This window comes from Phaseolus vulgaris, chromosome 3, assembly GCF_000499845.2.
Source record: "Phaseolus vulgaris cultivar G19833 chromosome 3, P. vulgaris v2.0, whole genome shotgun sequence".
Classification (NCBI taxonomy): domain Eukaryota; kingdom Viridiplantae; phylum Streptophyta; class Magnoliopsida; order Fabales; family Fabaceae; genus Phaseolus; species Phaseolus vulgaris.
Genome location: NC_023757.2, coordinates 38,926,659 through 38,948,867, shown reverse-complemented (window position 1 = coordinate 38,948,867; position 22,209 = coordinate 38,926,659). Strand labels below are relative to the sequence as shown.

Sequence of the window (22,209 nt, the reverse complement as noted above, 5' to 3'; positions counted from 1 at the left end):
AAGAATGTCTACATGTTTACAGTATTTATTAAGTGTATTCAATATACACTTTTTCTGCTTTTTAATCTGTGTATGCAGTCACAGTTAATTAATCTTCCTTCCATGCTCATTAATTTTGCAGTCTTTTCCATTATTATCTCTGGGATACGAATAGAAAGAAAAGAATGTAAGAAATTAATTGGCATGTGAGGTTAAATGCAGATAGAGGGTGAGACATAAAACCCAAGTTGAAACTTATAGTTGTGTATATAATGATGATGATTGTTCAGTCCATGTGTACGATTTATAATTTCCCATCACGGGTCAACATAGTTTCCTTTTATTGTTATTTTGGCACTTTCACATCAGAAAGGGGGAAAGTGTTATTATTTTCATTGGGCGTCCTCTATTTTTTGTATGGGTGGCTCATCACCAAGTTACAGTTACTTACGTCAATGGCATACCCTACCATGGATGGTGGGCATGTATTGTTATTGTTGCCATTTCATCACTTGTTTATTCATGTCACTGTAAATAATACTACTTTTTTCAATCTTCTTTCACGGGGCGTGTAATGTGAATACAGAGCCAATTCTAACGGATCCTGCCGACATTATGCTTAATATGACAATCCTACATACTTGATTGCAACCCGTTTTATCCTCTAATGAACATGAGGCTCACAATGGATAAACACACACACACAACAAATATTCAATGCACCATGCTCTTTCTTGGTTCTAGATAGGGTTACTTATCACTGGATATGTCCATTTCATTTCCTCTACAACTCTTCCTCCAATTACTACAATGGATATTCATTCATTCTCATCACACTTTACCCTGCTTAATTGCAACTACCTACTCTTGCACTTCAAATTCAACCATGTAAACATCTTACCTTCCTCTTCCATTATAGCACCTTGATGTTCATTGGGGTACAGAATTACGTACAATTGTTTTTTTGGTTCAGAATATTGTATTGGTGCAAAAACTATTTGGAAAGTGGTGAGAGAAAAAGAAACGAGTATGGAATAAGATGATTGATTTGATAGAGAATTTATATAAAAAAAAAATGTATTGAAATATTGTATGAATTTATTTTATGAATAACTGATCGAGTTTATCTATAACCTACCATTTTCCCCTTAAATTCTATTCCAAAACATGTACGGATCCTAAGGATGTGTTGCCTTTTGGTATGCTAAATCCGTCTCCTCATGAATATTCCAATTTCAAATTATTTTATTGATTAAAAAATATGATGTAACTTTGAATGCTGCCGTTTGCTACCAGACATTTTCTTTTGATTCGATTCTCTAGGTAAGATCAAAAGGAAGAGAAAAGAGAAGAATTTTTACAAACACATATTCCTTCATTTAATTCCCAATTTAAATAATAACACTGTGGAGCTAAAATCTTGGTAATTCATTATATAGTAATTTAAAAATTAATTTTTTTTATTAATAATAAAAATTATTTTAGATACTAATAATTTTTTAATTTACAAAATAATATATAATTTAATGTGACTGATTATTTTTAGTCTTTAATATTAATTTCTATTTAATAATTTTCTTGTTCTGATATATTTAAAATTGTAATAAATATATGTAATATATATAATTCTGTTATAAATAGAAATTAAATTAAATTATCTTTTTAATATATAAGTTTACTCATGTAAATAAAATAAGCATTTCTCGGGTGCAATGACACGGTTATTATTAATATTTTTTTGTTAACATTTAATTTTAAAAGATATGAATAGGTAGATTGTAAAATATAAGACGTTTAAAAAATTGAATATATGTAAAAAATAAAAATAAAAAAGTGTTTTGAGAAAGAAATTTTGGACTAGTTCTTAAATTAAATTAAAATTGAAATCAAATTAATCATATTGAATTGAAATAAATAAATAAAATAAATGCTCAGTTTTATAAGCTAATTAGGTAGGATAAAATTAATTGCTGAATGATATTAACAATAACTTGAAAAAAACGTTAATCTAGGGAATAATTTGTAAAAGAATTTCCATTCAAAGATAAAAATTCAAAATTATGGCATAGGAGTTGATAAATAATTGTAACCGTATGAACTGAATATTTAATAATTTTCTTCGTGAGTGAAACGGTTCTCTTTCTTTCTATTTCTTTAACAATACGTTAACTCTGAATTGAATGCGACAATTAAGTTAAATCTCTCTAAATTTCTAAAGAAACCTTTCATTATATATGTTTGCTTAGAATGAAAGTGAAAAAAGAGAGAAAAGATCTTTGAGAAAAAAATTATAAAAATGAATGAAAAATAGAGTCGATATTTAATATGAATTTTGAATGAATAATAAAAAGGTAACAAGTGAAACAATTTCTCGTTCTTTATTTGAATAAGTGGAAGAGAATTTGAAGAAAATTCCAACACTAATTTAAAAAATTCATTTTGACCCGAAAATAAAATTCTACTTTATTATTGTTGCCATAGATGTTTATCTTTTTTAATATTTGGCATTAATTTTTAAAAAGTTAGAATGAAAAAAAAATAAGCAAGAGATCTCTTCTTTCCTCATTAAATGCCATTTTGAGATGGAGGGGAGGGGAAGTTTTGTGAGTGCCAATTAATTTTATAAAAATTTGTACTCCCACTTCCTATTTTCCTTTAAAAAAATAATGTTTTTCAATAAATTTATTTTAATTTTTTTCTTAACAATAAATAAATTAAATAAATTTAGAATATTCCAATCTTTATACAAAATTTTCAAAATCCGTCTCCCATTCTCCATCGCAACACTTTCTAGCTCCAAATCTAACAACACACTATCTACACAATGAATAAAGTACTACAGTCACACCAAATACAAATCATAAAATTCTTACACCCATTGATAACAATGTAAACACAGCACAAATATAGAATGTAAACAAAATTAGAAGAGCTTTGAATAAGTAGGGTGAAATTTCAAATGTACAAAAAATAATGAGATTAGTTTTATAACATTATTCTTAAATTTGTTGAGTAATGTGGTATTAATAAAGTAAAAATTAAACAGGTGGCAAATCCTAATTGTTTCGTATAGTAAGAAAAGGTTCTGGCTGAGACAATTGAATAAAGATAGAGATAATTTGTGTGTAAGCACATTGGTCATGTGATGATAAAAAAATTAAAATTCAAAATCTAACATATTTTGTTCTTTGTTTGTGTGAGTGGAATAAGATAACCTATATATGCAAGCTTTAAGTGAGAGAATACGATGAATAAGCATGTGAAGTTCTTTATTGTTGAAAAAAAGAGAATCTGTGGTGTTTAAAAAATGTTTGTGCCTAGCAGAATGTCTTTCTAATTTCTCATAAACGACAAATCATTGGGTAAACAGATATTTTTGTTGAACAGCAAAAGGGAAAACCATTTTTTTGGGCTTTTAATTACAATAATATTTTGTTAGGTGCATGAATCCGAACATTCCCATATATACCTTTGTTGAGGTGGGAAATGGTGGGGAAACCTTGCCATCAAAGCTAGAGGCCCAATGCCATTGCTAATAATTTAAATTTTCTTAAGTGGAATTTAGGTTAACATATTAAGAACTTGTAGCAGCACCGAAACAACGAGTAACAAGTTACACTGCATGGCAACTGACACGTTCCTGTTTACCTTCATACATAAGAAAAATAAATAAAGTAAAATACCACATCTATCTTTCTTCCTTCTAATATATATATATATATATATATATATATATATATATATATATAAAATAGTAGCCTCTAAAAACACGAATAATTCCGTACTAGGAAATTTAACTGGGGATTCAGTTCATGTCATTGAAGGCTTCACTGTGCATCCATGATCAGTTGTAGCTGTGTCTCTGCTAACTCACACACGATGTCGTGTCACAATTCACAAATCTGTATCATGGTATACTCAATGGGTTTCGTGTTCCCGTGTTCAAAATTTTCACTATTTCCCTGAACGCAGTGAAAAAATAAAAAGAAAACGGAGCAAATATAGAGAGAAATAGGTAACTCTTGATGATGAATATACGTATGATATCCATTTTATACAAAGATGCACAGAAAGGCCATGCGTCCGTGTTTCTCTGAATTAATCTGATTTTTGGTGGTCCTACTTCTGTGCACAACTTGTGGCATTCCCTTAAGCTAAACGTTCCAAGTGTATGAAAACATGTGCCTTATATTTGGTACAGGTTCTCCGTTTTATCTTACACAATAGCAATACTATAATTAATTCCTCTCTCTAGGCTAACAATTACACACCTAGATTCTGCCATGCCCATAAGCTTATTTGGGTGAAAATTCAATTGATTTTCAGATTCGTATGCTAAATTGGGTCGCTTTAGCTCTTTGCAAAAATGCAGTCTGCAACATAGACAGCGATCTAGACAAAGTTTTGTGACCATGTCATGTGAGCTTGTAAAACTGTAACTGGGATAAATTTGGTTTAATTAAATTAATAAATTACCCAAGATTTCAGCACCAACTTGGGTTTGTAGAGAGAAAGAGACAGCCAGCCAGAGGAGGGTGAAAGAGAAAACGATAGAGAGAGAGAGAGAAAGAGAGGGGATTGGAAATCAATAGGCCAAATGATGTCAGGAGAGAGGAGTGGTTAAAAAAATGATGTCACGTAGTGACAAAGGTTAACCTTTTTCACAGAAATGTAGGAGAAGATGTGGATTCACTAAACTAAAAGGGCAACAGGAAGAACTATCATCATTAATGATAAAAGGAAAGGTGGGGAATCTTCTCTGCAACCATTACCTTTTTTTTTCACCATTTGATTGAATGAATCAGATTTTTAGAGGTAAATTAGTTAATCAGAAACTTCACCTAATTCCACAGACAACTAGGAAACATTAATTTTTTCTTCTTTTCATTTTATCTAAAAATTTTAATTTTCTACTGCCCCTCACCTTGCATGGCTCAAACGTGTAGCAGCATCAGATTTAAAATATATATAATTTTTTGCTTTTCAACCCTATCATCCGAGGGTAATTAAAGAAACCCCACATTGTCATTGTTCATCCATGACCCAAGAGAAAAAGAAGCTACCCATTTTGTCACAGAAAACAGGAGCGGTAAATTCGGATAAAGTGAGCATTTTCCGATTCTTTCAGTAAAAGAAATTGAACAGCGAGAAAACAATTTGAGCGGATCAAGTTACAGAAGTATGTATAAAAGCAGGTAAAGTGAATATTACACATAAGAAAGCTATAAAATGTGTAGATTAAGAGAGTATTAAGCAGATGAGAGTGAAAAGTGGTGCGGAGAAAGAGATCAGATAAAAATGACATACACCCTGGGTAGAACATAATTAAGAAGAAAGAGAGTGGTTGTGAGAGTTACCGTGGATGAAACGATAAGGATGAGAGAATTGAAGAGGGAGATGGGTTCACCTTGTCCTTTGAATCTGGGAAGAGGGGAGAATTACGAAAGGAAAGGCCTGAATTGCCATATTCTCCCACAGCTTTCTTGAGCTTCTAGGGCTTAAAATCCTGGAGGCGGAGAGATATAAGATGCAGAAGAAGTTCAAGAAAGCTGTGGAAAAGCATGACCAGGACTTGAGAGAGGAAAAGCATGGTGAGATCTCACACCCCATGTAGGCGATGAGTTGAGTAGTGGTGGAAGCAGCAAAAGTTATAATGAGAAAAAGGGTGGGGGGTAGTGGAGATATAGGGAAGGTAGGAGGATTTAGCAAAGGAAAGTAAAGGAGGGTGAGAAGTGAGTGAGTGAGAAGTGAGAAGTGAGAAATAACCATGCCCATACAAAGTTATCGTGGACCACTCTACCATTTATAATATGAATCTACCAGCTTTATAGAGAGGAGAGGAGGGTATGAAAGAGAGAGGGGGGAGAGTTGGAGGGGTGAGAGTAGGGTTCACTTCACTTACAAAGGTGCAATTTACCCTCAAAATGGCTTACTTTCCCGGTGAGTGCGCAGTGGGTCACATACAAACACGTCAGATGGGTAAAGAACAATAATCTTTCCAAAAAAGACAAATCAAGAAAAGAAATGTAATTGACAGGCAAATGAGATTTTAAGCAACAAAAGAAATAACGAAAAAAAAAAAAAAAAAAAAAAAGAGTTTGTGATTTGAAAAACCTTCCCATTCCCCCCCTCACATGCCACCATGTGAGCAGGATCTCTTTTTTTATTTTGTGTAGATTTAAAGTATGGGTTGTTTATGGTCCCCAATCTTTGTATGGCTATTAGTTTGTTTCTGCTTCCATTTGAAAATAAATAAATAAAGAAAGAGCCTTACACACTCAGAATTGTAGCTCATAATCAATCATTTTGCTGTAATGCAGATGTTTTTATAATGAGGTGATTAATGTTCAAGTGTTTAAGCAGAGAAGAGAAGAGGGATGAAAAGATGAAGAGCTTAAAGATTGTTTCCTTATAGAGGAGCTTTCTATTTTTACACTTGTATGAGTATAAATCCTGGAGCTATTCCAGCTATGCGCTACACATCTACAACTAGCTACTTACACAAATCAAGGTGTACTACACTACAAAGTGGTTGAGTTTTTAATGCCAAATGTTGGCTCAAATTTAAAAATGCGCCCACTTTTATCTGCACTTTTCCTACTTGAGATGCATCAAAAAATTAATATGTCTAAACTCTGTCCACCATTAATTCACCTACTTAATTATTTTTCGCATTTTTATTATCTCAAACCTCTCCTCAATTCATAACACATGGATCCTTTCCAATTTCTCAACAACTAAACAATGTAAGGACCGATCATAAATAAATCAAAATATATACATAAAAATAAAACTAGTTTTTGGCAAGGACAAAACTATAAAGGAAAGAAAACTATAAACAAGAAATAATAAACTAGATAAAATTATATACACGAAGTGAAAATATAGAAGAAAAAGTTTAATAATAGGTAACATGAACGGAAGAAGTGCAATGAGTAAGCTTCAATAATTTCTAAAAGTGATTTTTGTAAAAAAAAAAAAACATCTTTTTGATTACCTTCCAAACCCTGGGAAAGTTCTATAATAAATTTAGAAAATCAGCGATGCTAAATTATTTTATACGTAGTTTTAACTAATTAGTTTATGAGTAAATAATGTATGGTGTAAAGAGTTTTTACATTATCGTCTAATAATAAATTACCATATATAATGAAATTTGTTGGTATTTATAATAATTAGTTTAAAAAAACACACCAAAAAATAGTTATTAATAAATTAAACTAAAACACGTTCTTCTAATAAGAATCTACACTAACATATTCCTTGTTCATTTAATATCATCTATCACTTTTATTGTTTTGACTTTTAAAAAAATATTATCATCTTATTCCATATGACCATCCATCTATTTTATTGATTAATTTTTTCATCATTTATCCTCTTAATTTTCTTTTTCTAAGGGTGTAATCGCGAGAAAATAATAATTAATATTATTTGAAAATTTAAAAACAAGAAATAATAAATATACACACGAGTGTATGAAAATTTCTTGGATAATTTCGGTCATCATGAAAATTATTTTAAATTTTATATTAAAGCTATACTATATAAAAGGAAATAATTTTATTGATTTTTAGTGAAAAAAAATTACAATATTAAAATAATATTTTGGTTAACAATTTTGAAGCAATAATTACTAATATATATATATATATATATATTTTATTTTTTTTAAATGATTTTCTTTTATTCCAAAAAGGAATAAATAACTTAAAAGTTCTAGAAAAACGTAAATTTCTTTAGACGATAAGCAAATAACAAGTATATTATTTTTTTGAGGAAAACCTTATTGTAAAAGTAGAAGTAAAATGTATGGGTTTAATTATTATTTTATTATATAAGAGTGAACATAAAGATAAAACTAAGTAAAAAACCATTTTAAGAAATTCTTACTTTATTTTAGCCTATGTAAGAAGAAAATGTAAATATATGTTTTATATCTCAATTTTGAAAATCTAAACTGGCCTAAAATAACCACTCTTTCAGTTTTGTAAACATATTTTCTAATCCTTACACCGAAATTAAAATTATCATTTAGCACACAAAAAAATAAAAGCATCATTTTGTAAAAGATTAAAAGGTTTCGAATTCTTATTGATGTGCTTGAAGGTAGAGAAATATTGTATAATGGTAAAAAATTAGTAATGAAAGAAATAACTAAAACAAGGGAGAGAAGGGAAAATAAATTGAAGGTAAATGATGGGCTATAATTTGTTTCTCCTAAAAAATGTTTTTTTTTTTCAATTTCAAATAATTTCACACTACTGAAGAAACAATGTTTCGTCCAAAAATCTATTTAGCGTTTTGAAAATTATTTTTAAAACAAAACTTTAAAAAACTAATAAACAAAAGATGTACATCTATCAACTTTTCTCGACAAATGAATAAATTAATTGGAACATTAAGAAATCTTCAAGCACTTTGCTAAATTATTCTAAAAACTACCTCTTAAAATTAAAAGGATAAACACTTGTAAATATATCTTAAAGACCAACAAATTTCAAGAATTATTTTTTTTCAAAACGATAAGTAAAACGTTAGTTTATTTTCTCTCTTTTTTTTGATTTTTTTTCTCTTGTTTGATTAGACAACAAAAGAAAAAAAAAACTTTTGCATAAAAATTCCCATTCTTATTAGCCTTGTTTGTTTTCAATACATTTATAGTTTTCAAGAAGTCAAACTTTGTCAAAGTGAAGAAAAAAAAACATTAAACGTATTTCTATCACCTTCCCAGAGTAAATTGTATATAAAGAAGCATACATAATTTGTTTTGTTATTTACATGACATGGTGATATCATTGAATTTTGAATCTAGTAGTGGACTTCTAGTTGACAGGGTAAATTGCTATTTTAATCGAAGTACCTAAGGTTGCAGGTATACATTCGTGCTAATATGATAATTCATATTATTTAAAATTTACAAATAGTTGTTATGAAACCACATTTGAGAAAATGTACAAGTTTGTAATAACCGTGTTAAATAATTTTATACTAAGTTGAGGTTCAGGGTTATCATTTAGTGATTATACATAGTTAATTCTGGTGTTTGTGTAATTTTTGGAGAAGCATAAAATAAAATGTAGTTGATTTAGTTGCATTATTGTGGCATCATAACATAAAATATGAGAATCGGATAACATAAGATATTATGATCACATCATGATCATGTGCGTGCTTCCATGTTAATGTGGCACTGTGGGTCCAACGTATTATTTATTTATTTAAGTTTGAGGATGTAATTGAAAAAGTTAATTAAAGAAAAGAAAAAGAATAGAAAGAAAAGATGAGAGGTGTTAGTGTAAGGTCCACCTCATGAGCAGCAGACACCAGTTATATCAGTTTGATATTCAGTTTGTTTTTCTTTTGTAGCGTACGGAGCAAGTGGGTTGGTTTGTTTCCGTTTGCATGGAAGTGAAAGATTTTACCGTCTCTTTCTACTTATTCTCCATCTATATAATATACCAATCATTCCCCTCAAACTCTTCACACACTTTCATCTATTTACACTATTTATAACACTATTCAAATTATTTATTAATAACGACTAATTAAACACATTACTTTTAATTCAAATTTATTTTTTTTATTTCAAATTCTAAAATTTATTTCAGATTTGTAAAAGTGTAAATATGGTAGGTTTTGCATTGTGGGTGGGCTTTGCTCCCTTCTGCAGTAGCTGCCGGCCACATGTCACACAGTGTTTGGTGGCAGGTAGCTGCTAGCTGGTAATTTCATCTGTGCTCACCAATCATAGGGAGACATATCCAATAACTTTAATCCAAAATTATTCATTATTCCTTAATTCCTTCAATATTTTTATTTTTTTTTACTTTTTATTCAAAATTCCAACTATTATTTTATTATGTGTAAATTACATATTTCTAAAAGAGATTTGGATTCAATTTGAGATGCACCCTTCAATGTCACTGCTGCTTGTCATCTGTAAAATAAATCATGATTTTGAAATTTAATGTAGTTTTTCTCTGTGGTTAAATTTAGAGATGTATATACTTTTAACGATCCCAATTTTAGACATAAATATAAATAAAATATTGTTATTGACTATTAAATGAGTACCGTTGACTTTTAATTACCATAGCATTTCATACTTTTTTAATGTAATATTTTGTAATAATACATATAATTGAATTCATTCATATATATATATATATATTTTATTTTATTTTATTTTTTATTTTTAAATATGATCAAATACTGGCTCAGTAAAGTTTAACAAATAAATCAATACAAACTTACTTAAAGGCTGGTATAACAGTGGAGACAACTAATTTAATGTGTTATGTAATTTAGCGACACAATCATGTTTGGGTTGTTTGTTTTATAAAATCACGGTACGTAAAAAAAAGTTTTCTTAAATATTTAATTTAATTAAATATCTAATACTTGAACTTCAACCTGGAATAACTTATTAGTTTAAAGAATTTAGTAGTAATTGATCCATATACCTCTGTTGATATTAATCGTTCTGTTTTAATAACATTTCCTAAAGCTTTTAAATAAAATAATTGGAAGACAACGTAGTTTTGTCTTCTATTATTTTTTACAAAAAAAAAAATTAATAAAATTAAAGTCTGAAATATTTATGGGGTGTTTAATATTAGTCTCTCTATAAAATTAGATATATGCAAACTATCTTGGTTTTCGATTTACCTTTATCCCCCACACCACTAAAATTAAAACATTGTTGTGGTAACTGCATTTAAGAAGAGAGAACTCTTCCAAAAAATTAAAATACTTAATTAAGAGATAACTTCTTTAAAACATTGTTTTGTCTTTTATATTTCTTTCCTTCTGATTGTTTTAAAATTTGATTTTGAAAGACTGTTTTGATAATTGTCTATTGTTTTAATTAAATTTTATGTAAATTTATTTATATATTTAATTGAAACAATTAATTTATCTGTTTTTGTGATTTTCTTTGATATTTTTGGATTTAAAAAAAATCCAAATTTATGTGTGATGGAATGTTGTACGGATGTGTGAAATGAGTGATGAATCAAGTGAAAGTATGATCAAGACACAATATTTTCAAGAAAGAAAATACGGTATTGAAATTGATGGAAGACCGTATTGTTTTGTGACAATTTGTGAAATGAAATATCCTGACTTTAATGGTATATTGTAATCATATAGATAAAGAGTTTTAGGTTGTGAGCTTTACTAGTATCATATAAGGATGAATTTCTTGAAGGAGAGACTATGTCGTGATAAGAACATTGGTCTCTGAATCTAATTTCAATATATTGGTCTTCTAGAGTAGAATCAAAAGTCTATGTGTGGATGTGAGTCAATTTTTGGCATGAGTTAAGTTGAACGTGTAGTAATTCACTAGTGCAAGAACGCTTATTTATGACAGCTAATATACAACGTTTCACTACCAAACGTTGTCTACTCAAAACGCGGTGACATTTTTTAAATTAAAAATGATAGATAAACTACAATTGTAAGAGGAATCACTGTTAATTAAAATCACAAAGGGAATAGATAGTGGTTATAACCCAACAAGTGTTGTCTATTCCCTCTGAGATTTAAATAGGCAATGGTTTCTCTTACAACTTATGTCTATACCCTCGTTATTACCCTAATTCGAAGCTGAGTCACTTACGCTTTCGTTCTCTGTGTTTTCTTTCTTCTTCGCACTATCTCTTCAACTCTTTTGAACGTTCTCTTCACTTATTGCCTTTGTAAGTTCTTCCTACCCTCATTGCTTATTCTTCCTCCATTCTTCCTATTGGTTCATTGTTCATTCTTCTATTGGTTCATTGTTTAAGGTTCTTGTGCATTGCTCCATCACTGTGCATCGCTTTCCCTCCACCACTGCACCCCCTGCCTTTGTAAGTTCTTCCTACCCTTATTGCTTATTCTTCTGCTTTCGTTCTCATCTTATTTCTCCTCCATTCTTCCATTGGTTCATTGCTCATTCTTTCATTGGTTCATTGTTTAAGGTTTTTATTTATTGTTTTACCACTGTGCTCCGCCTTCCCTCCACCATTATTGGTGCTGCCCTCCACTACCACCATTGTCATCACCATGAGGTTGGTGTTATTTTTTTTTTTGTCTATATGTGACTTATAGGTGACAGTTCTAAAACTACCGTCTATACCTCAATAGTATAGACTACGTGCTAATAGACAGCGGTTTCGAAACTGCTATCTAATTGCTAAAAGAATCGCTGTCTTTGACCTTTTCTGGATTAGTGATTGTAGACACTTGGATGTGTAGTACATGAAAGGTTATGATTGTCTGTGATTGAATTGAATGAAGTGTAATGATTAATGTGTTGTGATGTAAATTAAAACATGGGAGAATATCATTGAATCACTAAAAAAAATTTATTAAATAAAAAATTAATTTTAGAGACAAAATTAATTAGTTATTAGCTAAATTAAAGACTATTTTATAAACTAAAAAAATTATTGGTATCTAAGTAGTTTATATTATTAATAAAAAATTTATAAAATAGTTTTTAAATTGATATCTAACCATTAGCTACCAAGGTTTTAGTTACTAATATTTTTTATTCTAAATTAGTATCTTATTTAGTTAATATAGTGACTAATTATTTTTTTTCTCTAAATTTTATCTAATTATTTTTTGTAATAAATGATTATTAATTATAAAAGTGCATTGAAAATTTAAAAACTATTATATTACCTTGTTTCTTTTGGTCTGTGATTTTTTTTTAAATATGCAATTATCTTTCTTTATGAGAGCATATACGGTAGGAGATGAATCTTGATCTCATACTTGAAAAGTTGAGGAGTTAGTAGAGTAAATTTTTAAGAATCCTTTGTCTTTTCATATATATTTGAAATTTTTACATAAAGAGAGAATATTTTGTACAATGTAAATATTAATGAGGATGTTACAATGTATATATAAATATTTAGAATAATGTAAATATATATATATATATATATATATATATATATAAATATTCAGAATAATGTAAATGGGGATGTATAAATATATAAATAATAATTATTTTACTTGAAGAGAATTTCGATTTTTCTACTGTGTGCTTGGGCACATTTAATGTTAACCAATATTAATTTTTTTCTTCATATAATTTCATATATGTATTAAATAAGAGAGTGAGTTATATTTACAAAATATTGATTCTATTTCCTATACTATTTTTAACTCTTTCCTTTTATGATTGTCTGTTTGAAAAATGCAAAAATATAGAAAAATTAAATTTTACGAAAGCCAATCATTAATATATGTATATTCATTTTTTAAATATTTTTAAAAATTATATCAAACTATTGCTAATATATATATATATATATATATATATATATATTACAATAATAACCAAAACAAAGTTTACGATGGCGTTAAAAATAATATAAGAATTAAAATTGTAAAATATCACGTTTTTGTATTAGTCTACAATAATTAAATTTCCTTTTTTATTAAAAAAAATCTAATTATACGTTAACTTATAGAAATTGTAATGTAACAGATATCATACAAATCTAATTATTTTTTCTTAACTTAATTAATATTTTAAAAACGATTCATGAATCATGACTATACTTTTTTTTTTGTCAGCTTTGTTTTTTAGTGTGTGTTGTAATTATGATTGAATTACTCATGTTTTTTAATATTTATTTATAATATCAAAACTGAAAAAAATTGACCACGTATTTAATTCAAAACTTTAAAATCAACTATTAATTATAACTTTTTAACTCATACTGTAACAACTATAATTATTTAAAACATATTACATATATATGATTAATGCTAATTTTTATTAAATAATATCAATTTAATTTTTTAAAGGAATATATATAATTAAGTTAATGTTGGTTAGAACGATGATAATTTATTTATTTTATTATTTATTTAAGTTGGTATAATTAGGTTAAGGGTAATATAATATAATTTTAATATTTATTTAAGTTGTTAACGCTAATTTTATTGATATTTTATGAATTTATGTTTTCTTGAAATTTAATATAAATTATATAATATTCTTAATTCAAACATCAAGATGAAAAGTGACAAAAGTGTTGTTATTAAAGTGAATTTGATTTAATCAATTTTTTTATAAATATAAAATAAATTAAATATAAATAAAGTATTTGAGAGGTACTTCAACTTTTTATACAAAAGGAAACTATTCAGACCTTCTGTTTAAGCTATCATTAAGATGTTAATACACATTGTATATATATCATTTTATGCTTTATTAGAGACATACAAATACAACCCAACAGTAACAACCCCTCATTACCAACACGTTGATCTTTCACCACTATTGTCACAGTGGCCCTTCGTTCCAATTAATATCTTTTGAAGAACTCTCTGCGTTACCATACCAAAATCTGTCCTTGCGGATATGTCCCCCATTTTCATAGCTTCTTACCATCTTGAACCAACCTCAACACTGTAGCACTGGTGGGATGAACCTTGTAAAACCTTCTACAAAACAGAGTCACACAACACTTTTCCAGCCTTATAGCATAATATGAGTAAAATCGCAAACACAATCAAGAGTATACATGTAACTATTCATACACAACATAGGGTTCAATGACCAATCCGAGTAATAGAAGATAATGACCAATCCGAATAATAGAAGATAATGACCAATCCGAATAATAGAAGTTAGTATGCATCTTATATTTCAACTATAATCAAATTTTGAGTTGTGCCAAATAAAAAACTTCTTCATTAATTTTACATTGTTTGAATATAACTTTATTTTTATAGTCCCAAACACTATATAATACCGTTCTTTTCATAACAAATTTTGTTTCATGGTAGTGTTGAACAAATAAAATTTTTCAAAATAACTCATCAATTCATTATATTGAAGAGACACAATGTCTAATCATTTGTAGTAGTTATTCCATATGCAATTTACTATATTACATTCCACAAACAAGTGTTGTGTAGTTTCTTCCCCTAAATGACACAAGGAAAAATCAACTAAGTCAACGTCTACCCATCTTTTAAATAAGTTATTTCAATTAGACACTCTATCAAGCAAAACCTTCCAAACAAAAGTTATAGTACACTAGGCATCACTCATACATTTCATATACATTTAAACACATCACTATTTGGCTTGTGACATAATACAAGTTTTCATAGGTTGATTTCATTAAATACTGACCAAATAGAACACATATGTTTTCTCTCTCACTTTTTTATATAAATCTTTTCATACTAAATGCTTTCATTCATTATTATCTCTTTTAATCACACACAACTAACTTATTTATTAATCTAATATCACCTCTCTCAATTATTATTCACAATTATTTGTGCCATGAAAAAGTACTTACCAGTATGAAGGAGGGAAGTTTGATTTCTCAACTGTTATTCACTAGCTTATTTTGTTTTGTCGTATTTTTTTTATATTTTATTTTTGTTGAATATAGCAATGAAGTGTTTTACGAGATTTTTATTAATGTAGTCATTACCGATACAAGTTAAATTAATATTAAAAATAAATTTCATTTATTATAAGCTTAGTCAAAAATTAAGTTAAATAATTTTAAAATAAAAACGTATTAGTATAACTTAGCTAAAACTAATTGTTTTAATTACAACTAAGTTTAAAAGGTATTGATAAATTAATGGCAACTTAGCCAATTACTTAAAATGACTTAAAATGGACCTCCTAAACTCAATGCCAAAAATTAGATTGTAGAATTCACTGTATGTACGACACAAAATTTGAGACTACCATTTATTGGTCCACTTTTACTTATTAGCTTTGAGTTTTGATCAACACTAAAATGTTTATTTTCTTATAGTGATAAAAATAAAATAAAATATTTTTTTTTGTAAAATTTAGTTTGATCATTTTTATAGTTTTTTAACAGAAAACTAAATCAAAATTATGATAAATTAAAAATAATGAAAGGACAGGATTAAAAATGATAAAAACTATAAAAAAATGGTGCTATTTAAATATAAGTCATTCTCAAAACTTTGTTGGAAAACAATTTTTAATGATAGTTAAGATGTGGCCAAGGACACATATTAGAAAAATCTTTATAAAACTTCTTGCAATTAGTTATTGTTCTCCCATGTCAAAAAAACTTAACTAAAACAAATTTAGCACGATTTGTTTTACTATATGTTGGCTTGTTTATATAAGAATATTTGGTCTAATAGATTCGATTTTTACCTTGATCCGAGAATAACTTATCAATGGTTACATATTTTTTTTTATTACCAATAAAAAATAAATAAATGGGAATTACTTCAGGGGTGGTCCAACCCTTATACATAAAGAGCTAGCGTCTTAGCAACCTCCAATTATGGAACACCTACCAACTTAAATAAGGAACAACCAAACCAACTCAAGAAAACATTAAACAACCAGCCTCATACAATTCACTGGGTTCAAAACCCAGTTGGGGTACGTAAAGGAATTACAACAGGACTTTGCAAAAATCCAAGACCAAACATTTACCTGTACCAGTGCAAATACCTCGAGCGCATCTACCACGCCCTTGTCGAAGGTCACCGAGTTCCTATGTCTCCAAATTCCACTCACAACACCAACCCAAATCGCTCCCAAATGTCATTAACCACATCAGAAGCCGAACACAACCTGAATTGTTGGAAGTTTACCAAAGGGTCCTTGTGAATAACAAACGACACTCCACGCCACTCAAAGCAAAGACACCACACCCGCCAGGTAAACTCGCAGACGGAAAACAGATGACTGGACGACTCTTCCACCTTCCCACACAAACCACACACCAGATTCTCTACCACCACCCCTCGCCTTTCCAAATTTACCCTAGTAGCAATCTTATTCTCCATCACCCTCCAAGAAGTGACCAAAGCGGAAGGCAAAACTTTGCACCTCCACAACTTACTGTAAATTGGAGAAACCTCCCCAACTCTATCCTTCCTAACCTGAAAATAGGCTGAGTTAACCGTAAAAGTATGAAACTCCCTGCCTTCCAAATCCAACAATCTGCCTTCCCCGATTCCAACTTCACCCCTTGTAGTAACTGAAGGAACTGCTCCACCAGAGGTTTCTCCCATTCAAAAAAGGGTCTACGCCATTCAAAGTGCCACACCCAAACACCATCAATCCAATTCCCTAGTTCAGCCACCTTTGCACCTTTTGTCACACTAAGAGAGAAAATTCTCGGGAATATAGTCAAACATCAATATTTTGCTACTATCAAACATCAATATTTTTTTCTTCCATTTCAAACATAGTCAAACATCAATAATTCAATTAAGATAAAAATCACATATCAATATTTTTCCATTTCAAAAACATTAAACATAAACACCACTACAATTAACATAGTTAATTCAAAAACATTATTATTTTTTTCCAGTCCAAGTTATCACTGTCAAGCCCAACCCAAGTCAACACAAACTTTTTTTTTTTACGGCTAGCGAGCAAGCCCGCCCCACCCCGATATTGGCCCGTGCAGGTTGAAAAACTGAATCCACTCCGCGTTTTTGACTAGCGGACCGTGACTGACCCACATGACCCGCCCCACTTTGTCACCTCTACTATAATAAAAGTTGAGGGAAGAAGAAGAACCATTATCGTTTTGTATATTTTTTTATTTTATGCTTTTTGTTGCCCGTAATTAATCAACTTGTTGTATATAATATATATTACTATCCAAATTGAATAATATACTAAGAAACCATAAAAAAAACTTATTACAAATGTCAAGCATGAGAAATTTAAAATATGAAATCAAAAATTGAAAGGTAAAACTACAAAGACAAGTTTACAAAAGTTTTGTAACATCATATTGTCTTTTGTCTTATAAAGTTTGATAAAATATGTTGTAGACATGGATCTAACATAGTCTATGGATTCATAATCAAATGATTAGAGATCCATGAAATACTACAATAAATAAATATAGGTTGTTTAATTATGAATTAGTTGAATAATTACTCAAATAACCTCTTTCAATACCAACTCGAACCATCATTGACATTTATTGCATAACATAATAAGAGTATAAAACTAAAAAATCTAAAAAACAAAATGGAACCAAATCATTTGCAAAAATATAAGGAAACTGAAATAAATCTTAAAATTTGTGATAAATCTAAAAACAAAATCTGTTAATTCTAAAAATCTAGAAACTGAGAACAATACATTTGAGACAAAATAATTTTTCAAGATTCTTGGAATAAAGAAACCTATAAAAAGATGCAAGCCTCAAGGAGAAGTCTTTATAGCAAAATGCATTAGAAAAACAGAGCATCATAATTTTCCTAGTTTTCTTTTTTATTTCGTTATAATTCTTTTGTTTTGCCTTCATATGGAAAACTAAATTCTTTTTAGTTGATTCTCTTGTGATTTTACAATGAATTTTGAGATTTCTATTTAATAAAATTTTGTTCTTAAATTCTCTATAGTAGACTATGTTATAAACAGTATGATCTTTTTGAATTATAGTTTCTCCAAAGGAATTGTTTATGAATGCTTATTGAGAATGAAGTTATTTTCTTTAATTAGAGTTATTGGCTAGTTTGCTTAATTCCAATTAATATCTTCTTTACTTAATTCAAGTGGTAGAATACAAACATTTCAAAAGTAGACGCTTGGAGACCAGTGTGAAGCCAAATAGGGGTGACAATACGAGTTGATCCGTCCCGCATAAGAGGTAGCCTACATAAGAAATTTTATTTTTTTTAAATTAAAATTAAAATTTCATTAATTATAAAAAAAATATTTCTGTTGGTGAAAAATTAAAATTTCATTTTTTTAATTCATTCAATTAAAATAAAAATATATAAAGGCATCCAAGTATGATGGTTGTTAGAAAGTTTGATTAAAAATAATTAAAGATTTGTTTTGCAAATATTTTCCTTCTATATGTATTTAAATGTATGAGAGTATCTTATCAAAGTTTGTTACAAAATATTTTAATGAAATATATTCTTTATATTATTTTTTCATTAACAAATTTTAAGTGTAAATTTTTTACTTAAAACTAAATTCACTCTCATTTTTAATATTAATTTCTTTAAATGATTAAAATTAAATATACCTTTTTTGGTATATCAATTTTTTTTTAAAATAAAATAAAGGTCACACTACAATAATAATGTGTGAATGAGATATATTACAAAGTGGACTTTAAGCCTAACTCAACCCCATAAAACCGGCTCAATGGAGTGAGGTTTGCACCCATTTATATATTATTAAAGGCTCTAATCTCTAGTCGATGTGGGATCTCCAACACACTCCCTTACGTCGAGACTGCCAACTCGTGCGTGGGACTATATATTTTGGGTGGTCCGATAGCGGCCCGATAGCGGGTGGCACGATAGGCCCAACACAAACACTCGCTAGGATAGGCTCGAAATGGCTATGATACCATATTACAAAGTGAACTTTAAGCCTAACTCAACCCCATAAAACCGGCTCATAGAGTTGAGGTTTGCACCCACTTATATACAATGAAAGGCTTTAATCTCTAGTCGATGTGGGATCTCCAACAAGATATGATTCTTTTTTGTAGAAAAAATAAATAATTATTTTTTTATTTACGCAGGCCAATGGACTAACCCGTCCCGTCTCACTGTTGGCCCGCACGGGCTGCGGGTTATGCGGGACGGGCCTAAGCGGGACAACAAACTAGAATAGCTAGTCTACCCTGCACTTTTTAGTAGAGGGTCACGAATCGGTCTACATGGCCCACCTCGCATTTCCATCCCTAATGCTAAATATATGTTAATAAACATTTGTTTTGTTGATACAATTCTATTCAATTTGATTGGTAGTTCTTTGATTAAGTTTGACTCTATGAGAGAATTCAAAGGATGTTAATCTTAGGAAAATTGGTGGTAAGTTGTCTGTTAAATGAACTTGAGAGTCAATCTGTTTTCTTTATTTTTTTTAAGCGCCTATTTTACTTTTCTGCGTAAAATCTCAAAAACCTCCTTTTATCTTTACTTTTATTTCTAAAATTTGCTTCGAGATAAAGTTTTAAATGCTAATCAATTGTATTTACTATTACGTTTTCGTTGGGAGTCTAGTAAGGGTCATCTTACAATATCTATACTATCATATTTTTTTTTTATGTTAAACGGTCTAACATGGCGTTAGACGATCTGAACTATTTTAATTTTATTGTGAAAATGAAGCGATCACCCCATTAACACGTAGTCCAAACATGTACCTAAAGGTAATCATTTAAAGCATAATTAATAATAAATAAGTAAAATTAAATAATAATAATTCTCACACTTACATCATCTATAACTGAAGAACTGATATATTTAGTTATTGGTTCTCTATTGCAAGCTCTAACACATCTCACATGTATATGTATAATGGAATGTCATTGTTCTTGAAAAATATAGCAGCATCCCATAAAACCTCTATCAGGTTTGTACCTATGGCCACAACAACCTCTAATAATGAAGTAATATGATTATTAAAAAATGCTTCTTTCTTGGAGGATTCTATTTGCAAGATGACGTTGCTGCAAAATAAACAATAATTTCATTCGTTTACAACAAGCATACATAAATTAAAAATTAATAAAATATTATGTCTGTACTATGAGGTATGAAATGAGTCTAACAAGATATCTAGGTTAGGCTAAGAAAGCTTGAAATGCCTTTGTTATTGTAAACACCTTGCTAGTAAGCATAGAGTTATGTAAGGGTTTAAAGTAATGATGTCATATTCTTTCTTTTATGATATGTTTAGATTGGTGAGTGAATTTACGAGGATTTGAGGGAGTCGATGTGTGAAGATTTGAAAGGAAAATGTGAAGAAAGTGAGGTTTATTGGATTAAGGTATGTATAGTGGATTTGTGAGAAAAACTTATTAAGGTTTGTGAGTGATGTGATGGTTGTAAGAAAAATTTTAATTTTTATAAAAGATTTAAAATGCAAGTTTACAAAAATATCCTGATTTAACATTGAGGATACGTACAAAGATGTTGAAAATACAATTTGATAAAATTAAATAAAATTTGAATAGAAATTATTATAAAAGATTTCAATATATTGATCTTAACACTATGTATTAATTTTTAATATATTCATAATAAAATAAGTATTAAAGTTACATAAAATTTATTTTTATTAATAATTTCATTTTCCCTTAGTTAAACATATTGTCCAATATATGTTTTTATTATTGTTTTAATTATACATGTTTTTATATTAATATGTATATATATATATATAATATTATGGTGAAAGGGCAAATTAGTTATTGTCAAATGTTTCTCCTCCTTTACTTATGGGCGAGGGAGAAAATATTCACACATTTTTCTAGTTTTCATTTGTGCATTTTAGCGCATATAAGTAGAAGCAAATGACTCTATTTCGCGTCTTACTTTCTCTACTTTTATAGAAAAAGTGAGCCTAGATAGTATATGAATTTGATAGTAACAATTGTTGTTGGTGTTGGCCGTTTGGTCGCTCTTTTACTCTTCAATACTTTACTCCTTAAGACTAAGACTTGTTCCTCAATTTGTTGACGCTCGGACGGGGTTGACATGCTAAAGATACTTCGACGATCAAGTAAGTGCTCAATATTCAGAGAATATATTATGAACTGATCAAAAGCGTATATTACTCATTTGTAGATGGTTTATTTATAGTGTTTGGTCATGGACCCTATGTTGTGATGGGTCGAATCAATCAAATATCAATATTAACTGATGTCTAGGGAGGTTCCCTGATTTTCCGGAACATTAAGGGTGTGTTTGGATTGGAGAGGGGATTTGAAATGATTTGAGAGGAAAGTGAAGTTGTTTGGATTGGAGTATGTTAGAGTAGATTTGTGAGGAATGTTTATTGGAGTATGTTAGAGTAGATTTGTGAGGAATGTTTATTGAAGTTTGTAATTGATGTGATATTGTGAAAGATTTTTTAAATGTATAAAATAGAAGTTTACAAATTTGATAAATAATAAATTTTTAAAAAATTATAAAATAATTTAATATAAAAGAATTTAGAAATATATATTAGAATTAAAATAAATTAAAAAAATAATAAAAAAACGTATTAATAATTAAAATTAATCTTTTATTTATTATTTATTTTATTATAATATACAAATTAATTTTAATAATTAATAAATAAATTATAAATTTAATATATATTAAAATATAATTTACATATATATATAATCAGTATGTAGTTTATTAATTTTTTAAAACAAAATCAATATAAATCCACTTTCCCTGCCAATCTCTTCACAAAGGAAGAGAAAGTTT

The 22,209-nt window shown here is 28.7% G+C and overlaps 1 long non-coding RNA gene across 1 annotated transcript; it reads right to left on the bottom strand.

The window, feature by feature from the left end:
- Positions 1 to 3,342: 3,342 nt before the first annotated feature.
- LOC137807564 (uncharacterized) lies at positions 3,343 to 6,024 on the bottom strand. Its single transcript, XR_011080553.1, has 2 exons — positions 3,765 to 6,024; positions 3,343 to 3,627 (listed from the first exon to the last, which is right to left on the bottom strand). It is a non-coding gene; the product is annotated as an uncharacterized lncRNA (long non-coding RNA).
- Between the last annotated feature and the right edge of the window lie 16,185 nt (positions 6,025 to 22,209).